The sequence below is a fragment of the Crinia signifera genome, chromosome 2, assembly GCF_055691185.1.
Source record: "Crinia signifera chromosome 2, ASM5569118v1, whole genome shotgun sequence".
Classification (NCBI taxonomy): Eukaryota; Metazoa; Chordata; class Amphibia; order Anura; family Myobatrachidae; genus Crinia; species Crinia signifera.
The window spans coordinates 22,549,280-22,564,618 of record NC_139218.1 but is presented as its reverse complement, the minus strand read 5'-3'; positions in this window follow the sequence as shown (position 1 = coordinate 22,564,618).

The following is a 15,339-nucleotide window of genomic DNA, read 5'->3' as shown; positions in this document are numbered from 1 at the left end:
GAAAGATATAAATGACCGGTCAGATTATCCCGGAGTCCTGAACCCCAGGTTCAATGTCTTCTTTGTAGGACGTTTCTGGGTTTCTGTTAAAGGTCTTTTGTCTGGTAAACCCTGATTTTGTGGACAGGCACCAAGTTTTGTCTAATTCACTTGAGCCTTTGTTATGAGAATGAGGTGTCGGATGGATGACATGTTGGGGGGGAGAGAGATACCGGGTTTGGCGCTGCTTACCGTCAGGTGGTTCCAGAGCTGCCCACTTTGTGCGGTACGGCCAATGCAAACATTGGCTGGGTCCGTCTCGCTTACGATGGTTCCTTATTTATGAAGAAAAACTCTGTTCATGGAATCAAGATTGTTACTGAGCCAATAAGACTTTGTATTTTGAAGTCCAAGTTTAATACACACGTAAGGGTGACGGGAAATCATCTGCCACCCAGCGTTCATCCGCTTCCATCATAAGCCAGTAATTATTATATGATATATATCGGAGGCTGGGTGTCATCAACCTGAACAATATACTGTACCTGGAATGTGTATGGGTCATAGGGTCGATACTATGAAAGTCGACATACATTAGGTCGGACACTAAAGGTCGACACATGACATAGGTCGACAATGGGAAGGTGGACAGTTAAAAGGTCATCAGAATAACGTAATGTCTGCAATAGGCATGGAGTGGGTTAAACATCCAAGACTGTTGTGTGACCTAGGGGAGCATGTGACTCGGTGGTCCAATAAGGGCTTAAGGCCCCCATACACTACGCGATTTGGCCCCGATTTCACCCGATTCTGGAGGATTGGACCGAGAAATCGGGTGAAATTGGCCAAATTGCGTAGGGTATGACATCTGATCTGATCCGATGCGCGGTCCCGTGCGCATCGGATCAGATCCAGATGTCGGATGGTCTGCACATAAGATTAATCATGTGCAGCCGTCTGGCGCGGGGGGGGGGGGGAGCATCAGGAGCAGGCTGGCAGTGGGGACCTGTCCGGGGAGCGGCAGGAGCAGGGACTGGTCCGGGGAGCGGCACAAGGTGTAGCGGCAGGCAGCGGATGGTTGTGGGTACCTGTCTCCCAGAGTGGGTACCTGACCGGGGAGCGGCAGGAGCAGGGACTGGTCTGGGGAGTGGCACAATGTGTAGCGGCAGGCAGGGAGCGGGGACCGCGGCGCAGATGCTGAGCAGAGACCGGGGGCGCGGCGGGAGAATAGAAGGACATCCTATTCAAAAGACTGAGCGGCCGCTGATTGGCTGGGAACTCAGCCAATCAGCGGCCGCCCGGTCTTTTGAATAGGATGGTTTCTATTCTCCCGCCGCTCTGCGGTCCCCACGGCGAGCGGGAGAATCTAAACCATCCTATTCAAAACACCGGGCGGCCGCTGATTGGCTGAGTTCCCAGCCAATCAGCGGCCGCTCAGTCTTTCGAATAGGATTTCCTTCTATTCTCCCGCCGCACCCCCGGTCTCTGCTCAGCATCTGTGCCGCGGTCCCTGCTCCCTGCCTGCCGCTACACCTTGTGCCGCTCCCCGGACCAGTCCCTGCTCCTGTCACTCCCCGGTCAGGTACCCACTCTGGGAGTCAGGAGTCTGGGAGACAGGTACCCACAACCATCCGCTGCCTGCCGCTACACCTTGTGCCGCTCCCCGGACCAGTCCCTGCTCCTGCCACTCCTCGGACATCCGATTTATCACATGTAAAAAATGGCACATCAACTGCCAAAACTTATCAAGCTCCCCGGGGAGCTGCCCGGGAAGCTCAGGGGAAATCGGGGCTGACTTGTCCTTAGGACAAGTCACCCTAGTGTATGGGGGCCTTTAGAGAAGGGCAGTGTTAGCTGGGGTGTTAGGGCAGGAAAGGGAGGAGTCATCCTCTCTTTCCTGAAGGTTTTCCCGCCCTCCCTCCCTTGTGTTATTATGGTTGGGTGGGTGTTAATCGCGTTGGCTGATAGGCGGGAAAGAACGGCAGGTGAATAGAATTAGTTCTTATTCAAATGATGATGCTACAGTACGTATATGTTTTCTTTTCGGTGCGCTCGCCTCTCATTGGCTTAGGCCTTCGCTCGATCACCCGCTCGGGGGGCAGCGACCCCACCCTGATGGGTGGGTAGGCAATGCAGCAGGTCGAGCAGGATACCGCTTGTTAGGGTAGGCTTGATTACGTATGCAGATTGTGTGGGTGGAGCTTAGTTAATTAGCCGTTCTTTGTGGGCCACTATTAATTAATTATTAATATATTAATCTAGCTTAAAAGTGCTAAAATAAATCAGCTAACAATTTCTGCCAAACCTAAGTCTCCGAGTCTTTATTTCAGGTTTAGTTTGTAAGATTTGAAATGTGATGTATACACATGCTAGAGGTCACACACATCAGATGCTGGGATGTTTATGAGTTTTTCAAATTTTTTGTCCCACAAGTCGACATGGACTTACTGTGTCAGGGAGGAGGTGTTTATAAGCAGGCAGAGGAGGACTGACCCCGTGTAGTTCTGCTTTCATTGTGCTGACTGGTTGGCTCAGACATGGGGGCAGGGCCTAATCATGTGACAGCCCGGCCAAATCATCCAATGTGGCCTGCAGCAGCTTCAACGGTTTCCTCTAGGAACCTGGAAGACAATGCTGGACATGCAGCAGCCGCCAGGAGAACGTAAAACACCACTAGACTACCAGGGATGTTTGACGACAGATTCCCACCATTGCCATAACTGTGTGGAGTTTATATATTCCCCACGTGCTTGTGTGGGTTTCTTCAGGTTACTCCGGCTTCCTCCTACATTCCAGAAATATACCGATAGGCATACCTCCCAACCGTCCCGGATTCGGCGGGACATTCACGATTTACGGCCGATGTCCCGTCGTCCCGGTACTGCTTACCGCAGTCCCGGCTTCCCGAGACGGTTGGGAGATATAAACCACGCCCCCACGCTCTCTAGGACGTCACTGTGCCTCCAGCGTATGTGCGCAAGCTGCTGGGCGGTCACAGTGACGTCCTCTTCCTATCCAGCAGCTGCCATCTCTGCGCGTCTGAGTGGAGCCTGAAGTCCTGCAGAGCCAGCGAGCGGTAAGTACGGGCGGGCGGGCGGGCAGGGGGGGGGGGGTTTGGTTGGTGTGTGTGTGGGGGGGGAATTGCCAGTGCCTCCTAAGAAGCGACGAGGCTGAAGTTGGCTTCTTATTCGGCCTGCTTCTTATTCTTATTGAAGCCAACTTCAGCCTCGTTAAGAAGCGTCTGTACCTCAGGAGACACGGCCGGGTGTAGGTGTGCCTGCAGTCACGCCCTCACTCTGCAGGCACTCGCTGATGTGCTGGTGCTGGGTTGTGGGGGGTGATTGGGGAAGTAAAATAAATGTCATGTGCTGGGTGGTGGGGGTGGGGGGAGTAAATATCATGGGGTGGTTATATTTAGTATTTTTTTTTTTCTCTGTGGGTCGATAATATTACGACGAGCGGCGAAAACGGGGGCGTGGCCGGATTTCGCGTCACCCCGTGAGGCCACGCCCCTTTTCTCGAGGGCACGCCCCCTTTTCGGGAGCGCGCGCGGCTATAAAAGTTGGGAGGTATGCGATAGGGTAATTGGCTCCTGATAAAAAAAAAAAGAACCCTAATGTTTACAGATGGGCTCTTATTTGCCATGAGATTCTGTGTGTCCTGGATGGTGCAATGAGAGGCAGGCTTGATTCTTGGACTTTGCTGGGTTCGATGCATTACCAGACCAGCTATGGCTGTGCCTCTGCACTCTGATCCTATCCTGCGCGTCTTCTCTTATATCTGTCTAATCCATATCTCTTTCCTGTCACTCTGTCACTCTGGGCCTTATTCTAGTTCACTCTTTCTGACAAAATCCTTAGATGGACAAAACCATGTGCACTGCAGGGGGGCAGATCTAAAATGTGCAGAGAGAATTAGATTTGGGTGAGTTATTTTGTTTCTGTGCAGGGTAAATACTGGCTGCTTTATTTTACACTGCAATATAGATCTGACTTTAAAGTAAAACTCCACCCAAATCTAACTCTCTCTGCACAAGTAACATCGGCCCCCCTGCAGTGCACATGGTTTCGTCCATCTAAGAAGGATTTTGTCAGAAAGAGTGAACTAGAATAAGTCCCTCTGCTCTGTACCTATCTGGCTGTTGCACAGCAATCCAAATCTAATTCCTAGTAAATGCAAATATACGTGGCCAATAAAGCTGATTCTGATTCTGTCTGTAGGCATCCTGGTGCTACACTTATATGCCTGCTATAGCCATTCTGTAACCTGGGAGGCTGTGTGGGTAGCATTAGATGGTGGCTGGATTCCAGTACAGACCAAGTTTCTCTCATATCACAGAAGATACCTGGGAGAATGAGCAATATTCCGGCTGTCACAGAACCCCATGAGATTATGGGCTCCCATACATGGCCATCGCATGAGGAGCCGGTGGTTGTAATCGGCTTTCCTGCTTTTGAGACAAAAAATACCCTGGGGGACATATATACCAGACCTAGGACAGGGAAAGATAAAGTGGAGAGAGATAAAGTAACCAATCCTGGCATTTTACAGGTTGTGTTAGAAAAAATGAAGTGCTGATTGGTGGGTAGTTTATCTCTCTCCAGGGCTTGACAATACATCCGGTAACACATGGACAATCTATGGGGCTTATTCAGATTGTCCGCATCCCGACAGGGGGCCGGTAAACATACACCCCCCCCCCCCCGCGCAAACCTGTGTTTCCCACAGCCTAACCCTAACCCACCTTCTCCCTGCAGCCTACCCCTAGCCTTTACCAGTAGTACCTAACCCTAACCGTCTTACCCCACAGCCTAACCCTCCGGTCCCCCCCCCAGGCTAATGCTAACCCACCCTGCCCCGCTTACTGAATGCTGACAGTTGGGATTCCAGCATCAGCATCTCCATCTTTGTCTCTGCCCGTGAGTCGGGATGCCGGCATCGGTATTCTAACTGCTGACACCCCGTCCGCCAGGATATTAACCGCATCCCCTTCCAAGTAAGCTAAAGCATTGCTATCACCAAAATTAGGGGGTGATTCAGCAGTGATCGGTCCCCAGCGTATTCGCGCCGGGGACTGATGCGGCTCTGCGTATGTGTACGGCCGCTGTTCGAACGCCTTCAACATCTGTCAAAGTCACCAAGCGTTCGCACAGGTAGAGGAGGGAGGGGGCAGGGGTTCGGAGCCCAGTGTTTTATAGACGTCCCCATGAAAATGCTGACGGGCCAATGTCTGCCGGTTGTGGGCCAATGTCTGCCGAGGGCGGGCAACTGACGTCAGCGCCTCTCTTCGGCGGACTCCGAATGTTTTCTCTCCCCCCTTCGGCCGCACGCGAGGGGATGTGTTTGCGTACATCCCCTTACATGTTACCGAGGGGATTCAGTGGTGGTGGGGGCGGACATCTGACTGGGCGGCGTGCAAAGTTAAGCTGCTCGCTAAGCTTCTTAGCGAGCGGTACTGAATCAGGCCCAATGTTTGCTCATAAACCTATATCAATTTGATATACTGCAAATGTGTCCAGCAAGCTGCTCGCCGGTTGTCTGAGGCCTGGTGATGCTAAATCCGAACGCAGCAGCAGCCACATGACGCAGCTCCCGGGCTGAGCAGAAGATGGCTGATGCCAGGCGTTAGGTTACGGAATGCTACTTTCTTTGAAGGCTCGCTATGTGGCCTCCTTGTCTCAGTAACTGTATCCTGTAACAGCTAATAAGCAAGTCTGTGCCAAATGTAAATATATTCAGTGTGTCAAAACCGATCATGCTCCACTGACTTTAAGGTGGCAGATAATAATGGTAAAATATAGCGGCGGATTTTACGTTGAAGCTGATTGGACAGGACTTTCCCCCCGTTTTACTTTTTTCTTGTATTAAGCTCTGTGGCCTCGTAATGCTGCTTCTTAACAATACAGCGATTCATGACAGAAATGTTGCACTTTTAAGAGCTTTATTGGGCATTTACAATTCATACTGTGTTTACCGAAGTGGCTCGAGTAACCTGTCAGCTCAAATGAACAAAGAAATCCAGAGGACGTGCAATGTATAAATAAGCCATTGATATATGCGTGTATGTATGTACTGTGTATATGTGACTCTGTAGGCAGCTGATACATTAAGTGCATTACGCTCCTCTGGATCTCAGTTTAGTGGTTTCGTCTGTGGTATCGGGCAAAGTGCTCTGAAAAGGCCTCGCCCTCCTACCGTGACGTCGCCCTGTAACCGCACCTGAAACACATAGCAAATGGGACACATTACCTCATAAAATATGGCCCCAACATACCCATAACCTGTACTTTACGCATGTGTAGGGCCCATTCTGCGCATGTGCGAATGTTTCCTGCGACAATGGGCCGCAGGACAGAATCGGGCTGCCAGTGATTGGCAGTCTGATGCTCTTTAGGGTTGAAGATAGGGAGGTAACAGTCATTTTTTTCTCCAAACAGAGGTGTGTCGCCACTGTTACAGGGGAGGGATGCGGCCAGAATCTCTGTGAGAGGATTGAGATTTCCTAGCCTCTAGGTAGCAGCTGCGGCGGCCATCTTGCAAGGCACCATGGGTTGATGGTGTCGGAGATGATCTAATACTGTCTCCTGGGACACTGGTGCTGGCTTCTGGAAATAGCAATATAAAACAGAGCTGTACAATTTTTAGTCTCAAGGCTGAAGGCTATCACATGGACATAAGGCAAATTACTCTCCATGGCAACAGAATTCCCAATGACCATGATCAGGTGCTGAAGAGCAGGGCCATCGACAGTGGGGATGGGCCCGGTCACTGGGGGCGTGGCAAATAGTGGAGGCGTGACCAGTTCCGCTATATAAAAAATACTGCGAGTTGTTCCGCCAGGTGCAGATTTAGAGATGAGAGCAGGCCATAAGCTAGGCTGGGGAACGAGGCTGCTGTCACTGACGGTCAGAAGTAAGGATGGCCTTCAATGGTTGCCTTCAATGGCAATAGTGCCACTGGCCATTGATAGTAGCATACTATACTATGGATGACCATCGATGTTTCTGCCTATCGATGGTTATCTATTTTCTTCGAGTGATTGGCCTGTGGGTCAATCAAAACATGGTGTCGGGTGTACGATTGGGATCGATGGCCATCCCTAGTAACAAGTGCTATGAGGGGGTTTCCAACAAGCTTGGGTATGGGTAACAGTACCCGCTCCCGCCTCATCACTGCTAAGGACCGAGTCTTGTTGTATACACAAACGACCTTGCGGAGGGGTCATTGATTCCTTGCACACAATTGTAGCATGGGGTGATGTGAGTATTGACACATTTAGGGTGGGGGTCTGCGGCTGTGTCTTTCACTAACAATTTGAACTCTGAGGCAGTTCTGAGCGGAGATTAAACAGTTATAAATGACTAAGCCAAAAAATATACCTGGATTAAGTTTCATAACTTCACCCCAACTTCTACGCATGATCACATATAATTAATCAATGTTTTTTGTTCTGTAACTGAAAATGATCATAGATTTTTTTTCAATGCGTATTAAATAGGAACTTAAATGTAAAAGAAATATACATAGAATGATAATCTGCCTGCAGAAATGTAAGGACACATAACGGATTGGATAATAAATTGCCATCTGCAGTGAAACGCGTCGGGTATTCCCATAGCTTCTTTTATCCTGCTAGATGTAGGATACATTTTTCTACTCTGGAAGTGATAAAGCTCTCACAACACCAAATAACAATGCGCTTGAATAACTGCCTGGAACAGCCACCAGGACGTTGCCACAAGCCACCAGGACATAGCTACCAGCCACCAGGACATTGCCATCAGCCACCAGGACATAGCCATCAGCCACCAGGACATTGCCATCAGCCACCAGGACATAGCCACCAGCCACAAAGACATTGCCACCAGCCACTATGACAGTGCCACAAGCCACCAGGACATAGCTACCAGCCACCAGGACATTGCCACCAGGACATAGCCATCAGCCACTAGGACATTGCCACCAGGACATAGCCACCAGCCACAAGGACATTGCCAACAGCCACTAGAACAGTGCCACAAGCCACCAGGACATAGCTACCAGCCACCAGGACATTGCCACCAGGACATTGCCACCAGGACATAGCCACCAGCCACTAGGAAATTGCCACCAGCCACCAGGACATTGCCACCAGCCACTAGGACATTTGCAATAGCTACCAGGACAATTGCCACCAGGACATAGCCACCAGGACATTGTCAGCAGAAACCAGGATATAGCCACCAGGCCATAGTCACCAGGACATTGCCACCAGCCACCAGGACATTGCCACGTGACCAGCCACCAGGACAATTTATGTTCAATAAAGTAACAGCTCACAAAAACCTCCATCGGACTTTCTATTACTAGAATTTTATGCTTTTTATATCTACAACTAATTCCCAGCTCCTCAAAATGAAGGAACATCAGAACAGAAATGTTAGCACCGATTGTGTGCACATGAACCGAGCAACACTTGAATTCTCCCCATAGAGGTGAGGAGCAGCATTCGCCTTTTATGATATAGGTTATAACAAAATAGTTCCTAAAGGATTGTGCGATTATAATAAAATATTATGCAATTTAATGACAGATTATTACGCTGCTTTGATCCAATGTATTGTAATGGAAGAGTTTATTTTTCATTGGCATTTTGAATATATAATGCCTTTTAATGTTTAATATATTTAAATTGTTTCTTTGTGGGTGGTGGTACTGGGCATTATACCCATGTGTGAGTGGTAATACTGTATATACTGTAAGCCTGTATATAAGGAAATCAGCTGCAGCCTGTGCACAGTTTACCCTAACTCAGGGCTGGAGCCGTAGCCTCTGAGCTATACCACCAATATTTACTGCATGATAATACGGCTGTTTGAACAAAGCTAAACATCGTCATTGTTGTTCCGGATTATCTACGTCGTTACAGTAACGCTAATTACTGGCTGTTCCATGGGACTGTATGTTCCATTATTATTTATTGAGCATATTTGTCATCAGGGTTATTTGTTTACTCGTGTAACACCTGTTAGTAGTAATTTCATCCCATTAAAAAAAAAAACATTTTCCATAAAAAAAAATACACAGCTTAGGATGGGGCTCCTCTGTGAGACAGGCAGTGATGGTTATGATGGGGCTCCTCTGTGAGACAGGCAGTGATGGTTAGGATGGGGCTCCTCTGTGAGACAGGCAGGGATGGTAAGGTTGGGGCTCCCCTGTGAGACAGGCCGGGATGGTTAGGTTGGGGCTTCCCTGTGATACAGGCAGTGATGGTTAGGATGGGGCTCCTCTGTGAGACAGGCAGTGATGGTTAGGATGGGGCTCCTCTGTGAGACAGGCAGTGATGGTTAGGATGGGGCTCCTCTGTGAGACAGGCAGTGATGGTAAGGATGGGGCTCCTCTGTGAGACAGGCAGTGATGGTTAGGTTGGGGCTTCCCTGTGATACAGGCAGTGATGGTTAGGATGGGGCTCCTCTGTGAGACAGGCAGTGATGGTTAGGTTGGGGCTCCTCTGTGAGACAGGCAGTGATGGTTAGGATGGGGCTCCTCTGTGAGACAGGCAGTGATGGTTAGGATGGGGCTCCTCTGTGAGACAGGCAGTGATGGTTAGGATGGGGCTCCTCTGTGAGACAGGCAGTGATGGTTAGGTTGGGGCTTCCCTGTGATACAGGCAGTGATGGTTAGGTTGGGGCTCCTCTGTGAGACAGGCAGTGATGGTTAGGATGGGGCTCCTCTGTGAGACAGGCAGTGATGGTTAGGATGGGGCTCCTCTGTGAGACAGGCAGTGATGGTTAGGATGGGGCTTCCCTGTGATACAGGCAGTGATGGTTAGGTTGGGGCTCCCCTGTGAGACAGGCAGTGATGGTTACGTTGGGGCTTCCCTGTGATACAGGCAGTGATGGTTAGGATGGGGCTCCTCTGTGAGACAGGCAGTGATGGTTAGGATGGGGCTCCTCTGTGAGACAGGCAGTGATGGTTAGGTTGGGGCTCCTCTGTGAGACAGGCAGTGATGGTTAGGTTGCGGCTTCCCTGTGATACAGGCAGTGATGGTTAGGTTGGGGCTTCCCTGTGATACAGGCAGTGATGGTTAGGATGGGGCTTCTCTCTGATACAGGCAGTGAAGGTTAGGATGGGGCTCCTCTGTGAGACAGGCAGTGATGGTTAGGTTGCGGCTTCCCTGTGATACAGGCAGTGATGGTTAGGATGGGGCTCCTCTGTGAGACAGGCAGTGATGGTTAGGTTGGGGCTTCCCTGTGATACAGGCAGTGATGGTTAGGATGGGGCTCCTCTGTGATACAGGCAGTGATGGTTAGGATGGGGCTCCTCTGTGAGACAGGCAGTGATGGTTAGGATGGGGCTTCCCTGTGATACAGGCAGTGATGGTTAGGATGGGGCTTCTCTGTGAGACAGGCAGTGATGGTTAGGATGGGGCTTCCCTGTGATACAGGCAGTGATGGTTAGGATGGGGCTTCCCTGTGATACAGGCAGGGATGGTTAGGATGGGGCTTCTCTGTGAGACAGGCAGTGATGGTTAGGTTGGGGCTTCTCTGTGAGACAGGCAGTGATGGTTAGGATGGGGCTCCTCTGTGAGACAGGCAGTGATGGTTAGGATGGGGCTCCTCTGTGATACAGGCAGTGATGGTTAGGCTGCGGCTCCCCTGTGAGACAGGCAGTGATGGTTAGGTTGGGGCTCCCCTGTGAGACAGGCAGTGATGGTTAGGTTGGGGCTTCTCTGTGATACAGGCAGTGATGGTTAGGATGGGGCTCCTCTGTGAGACAGGCAGTGATGGTTAGGCTGCGGCTCCCCTGTGATACAGGCAGTGATGGTTAGGATGGGGCTCCTCTGTGAGACAGGCAATAATAGTTAGGTTGGGGCTTCTCTGTGAGACAGGCAATAATAGTTAGGTTGGGGCTCCCCTGGGATACAGGCAGTGATGGTTAGGTTGGGGCTTCCCTGTTATACAGGCAGTGATGGTTAGGATGGGGCTCCTCTGTGAGACAGGCAGTGATGGTTAGGATGGGGCTCCTCTGTGAGACAGGCAGTGATGGTTAGGTTGGGGCTCCTCTGTGAGACAGGCAGTGATGGTTAGGTTGGGGCTCCCCTGTGATACAGGCAGTGATGGTTAGGATGGGGCTCCTCTGTGAGACAGGCAGTGATGGTTAGGTTGGGGCTGTCCTGTGAGACAGGCAGTGATGGTTAGGATGGGGCTCCTCTGTGAGACAGGCAGTGATGGTTAGGATGGGGCTCCTCTGTGAGACAGGCAGTGATGGTTAGGATGGGGCTCCTCTGTGAGACAGGCAGTGATGGTTAGGATGGGGCTTCCCTGTGATACAGGCAGTGATGGTTAGGTTGGGGCTCCTCTGTGAGACAGGCAGTGATGGTTAGGATGGGGCTTCTCTGTGATACAGGCAGTGATGGTTAGGATGGGGCTCCCCTGTGAGACAGGCAGTGATGGTTACGTTGGGGCTTCCCTGTGATACAGGCAGTGATGGTTAGGATGGGGCTCCTCTGTGAGACAGGCAGTGATGGTTAGGATGGGGCTCCTCTGTGAGACAGGCAGTGATGGTTAGGTTGGGGCTCCTCTGTGAGACAGGCAGTGATGGTTAGGATGGGGCTCCCCTGTGATACAGGCAGTGATGGTTAGGTTGGGGCTTCCCTGTGATACAGGCAGTGATGGTTAGGATGGGGCTTCTCTCTGATACAGGCAGTGAAGGTTAGGATGGGGCTCCTCTGTGAGACAGGCAGTGATGGTTAGGTTGCGGCTTCCCTGTGATACAGGCAGTGATGGTTAGGATGGGGCTCCTCTGTGAGACAGGCAGTGATGGTTAGGTTGGGGGTTCCCTGTGAGACAGGCAGTGATGGTTAGGTTGCGGCTTCCCTGTGATACAGGCAGTGATGGTTAGGATGGGGCTCCTCTGTGAGACAGGCAGTGATGGTTAGGTTGCGGCTTCCCTGTGATACAGGCAGTGATGGTTAGGATGGGGCTTCTCTCTGATACAGGCAGTGAAGGTTAGGATGGGGCTCCTCTGTGAGACAGGCAGTGATGGTTAGGATGGGGCTCCTCTGTGATACAGGCAGTGATGGTTAGGATGGGGCTCCTCTGTGAGACAGGCAGTGATGGTTAGGATGGGGCTTCCCTGTGATACAGGCAGTGATGGTTAGGATGGGGCTCCTCTGTGAGACAGGCAGTGATGGTTAGGATGGGGCTTCCCTGTGATACAGGCAGTGATGGTTAGGATGGGGCTTCCCTGTGATACAGGCAGGGATGGTTAGGATGGGGCTTCTCTGTGACACAGGCAGTGATGGTTAGGTTGGGGCTTCTCTGTGAGACAGGCAGTGATGGTTAGGTTGGGGCTTCTCTGTGATACAGGCAGTGATGGTTAGGATGGGGCTCCTCTGTGAGACAGGCAGTGATGGTTAGGATGGGGCTCCTCTGTGATACAGGCAGTGATGGTTAGGCTGCGGCTCCCCTGTGAGACAGGCAGTGATGGTTAGGTTGGGGCTTCTCTGTGATACAGGCAGTGATGGTTAGGATGGGGCTCCTCTGTGAGACAGGCAGTGATGGTTAGGCTGCGGCTCCCCTGTGATACAGGCAGTGATGGTTAGGATGGGGCTCCTCTGTGAGACAGGCAATAATAGTTAGGTTGGGGCTTCCCTGTGATACAGGCAGTGATGGTTAGGATGGGGCTCCTCTGTGAGACAGGCAGTGATGGTTAGGTTAGGGCTCCTCTGTGAGACAGGCAGTGATGGTTAGGTTGGGGCTCCCCTGTGATACAGGCAGTGATGGTTAGGCTGCGGCTCCCCTGTGAGACAGGCAGTGGTGGTTAGGATGGGGCTTCCCTGTGATACAGGCAGTGATGGTTAGGTTGGGGTTCCCTGTAAGACAGGCAGGGATGGTAAGGTTGGGGCTCTCCTGTGAGACAGGCAGTGATGGTTAGGATGGGGCTCCTCTGTGAGACAGGCAGTGACGGTTAGGTTGGGGCTTCCCTGTGATACAGGCAGTGATGGTTAGGATGGGGCTCCTCTGTGAGACAGGCAGTGATGGTTAGGATGGGGCTCCTCTGTGAGACAGGCAGTGATGGTTAGGTTGGGGCTCCTCTGTGAGACAGGCAGTGATGGTTAGGATGGGGCTTCTCTGTGATACAGGCAGTGATGGTTAGGATGGGGCTCCCCTGTGAGACAGGCAGTGATGGTTACGTTGGGGCTTCCCTGTGATACAGGCAGTGATGGTTAGGATGGGGCTCCTCTGTGAGACAGGCAGTGATGGTTAGGATGGGGCTCCTCTGTGAGACAGGCAGTGATGGTTAGGTTGGGGCTCCTCTGTGATACAGGCAGTGATGGTTAGGTTGGGGCTTCCCTGTGATACAGGCAGTGATGGTTAGGATGGGGCTTCTCTCTGATACAGGCAGTGAAGGTTAGGATGGGGCTCCTCTGTGAGACAGGCAGTGATGGTTAGGTTGCGGCTTCCCTGTGATACAGGCAGTGATGGTTAGGATGGGGCTCCTCTGTGAGACAGGCAGTGATGGTTAGGTTGGGGGTTCCCTGTGAGACAGGCAGTGATGGTTAGGTTGCGGCTTCCCTGTGATACAGGCAGTGATGGTTAGGATGGGGCTCCTCTGTGAGACAGGCAGTGATGGTTAGGTTGCGGCTTCCCTGTGATACAGGCAGTGATGGTTAGGATGGGGCTTCTCTCTGATACAGGCAGTGAAGGTTAGGATGGGGCTCCTCTGTGAGACAGGCAGTGATGGTTAGGATGGGGCTCCTCTGTGATACAGGCAGTGATGGTTAGGATGGGGCTCCTCTGTGAGACAGGCAGTGATGGTTAGGATGGGGCTTCCCTGTGATACAGGCAGTGATGGTTAGGATGGGGCTCCTCTGTGAGACAGGCAGTGATGGTTAGGATGGGGCTTCCCTGTGATACAGGCAGTGATGGTTAGGATGGGGCTTCCCTGTGATACAGGCAGGGATGGTTAGGATGGGGCTTCTCTGTGACACAGGCAGTGATGGTTAGGTTGGGGCTTCTCTGTGAGACAGGCAGTGATGGTTAGGTTGGGGCTTCTCTGTGATACAGGCAGTGATGGTTAGGATGGGGCTCCTCTGTGAGACAGGCAGTGATGGTTAGGATGGGGCTCCTCTGTGATACAGGCAGTGATGGTTAGGCTGCGGCTCCCCTGTGAGACAGGCAGTGATGGTTAGGTTGGGGCTTCTCTGTGATACAGGCAGTGATGGTTAGGATGGGGCTCCTCTGTGAGACAGGCAGTGATGGTTAGGCTGCGGCTCCCCTGTGATACAGGCAGTGATGGTTAGGATGGGGCTCCTCTGTGAGACAGGCAATAATAGTTAGGTTGGGGCTTCCCTGTGATACAGGCAGTGATGGTTAGGATGGGGCTCCTCTGTGAGACAGGCAGTGATGGTTAGGTTGGGGCTCCTCTGTGAGACAGGCAGTGATGGTTAGGTTGGGGCTCCCCTGTGAGACACGCAGGGATGGTTAGGTTGGGGCTTCCCTGTGAGACAGGCATTGATGGTTAGGATGGGGCTCCTCTGTGATACAGGCAGTGATGGTTAGGCTGCGGCTCCCCTGTGAGACAGGCAGTGGTGGTTAGGATGGGGCTTCCCTGTGATACAGGCAGTGATGGTTAGGTTGGGGTTCCCTGTAAGACAGGCAGGGATGGTAAGGTTGGGGCTCTCCTGTGAGACAGGCAGTGATGGTTAGGATGGGGCTCCTCTGTGAGACAGGCAGTGACGGTTAGGTTGGGGCTTCCCTGTGAGACACGCAGGGATGGTTAGGTTGGGGCTTCCCTGTGAGACAGGCATTGATGGTTAGGTTGGGGCTCTCCTGTGAGACATGCAGGGATGGTTAGGTTGGGGCTCCGCTGTGAGACAGTCAGTGATGGTTAGGTTGGGGCTGTTCTGTGAGACAGGCAGTGATGGTTAGGTTGGAGCTCTCCTATGAGACAGGCAGTGATGGTTAGGTTGGAGCTCTCCTGTGAGACAGGCAGTGATGGTTAGGTTGGAGCTCTCCTGTGAGACAGGCAGTGATGGTTAGGTTGGGGCTGTCCTGTGAGACAGGCGGTGATGGTTAGGTTGGGGCTGTCCTGTGAGACAGGCAGTGATGGTTAGGTTGGAGCTCTCCTGTGAGACAGGCAGTGATTGTTAGGTTGGAGCTCTCCTGTGAGACAGGCAGTGATGGTTAGGTTGGGGCTGTCCTGTGAGACAGGCGGTGATGGTTAGGTTGGGGCTGTCCTGTGAGACAGGCAGTGATTGTTAGGTTGGAGCTCTCCTGTGAGACAGGCAGTGATGGTTAGGTTGGAGCTCTCCTGTGAGACAGGCAGTGATGGTTAGGTTGGGGCTGTCCTGTGAGACAGGCGGTGATGGTTAGG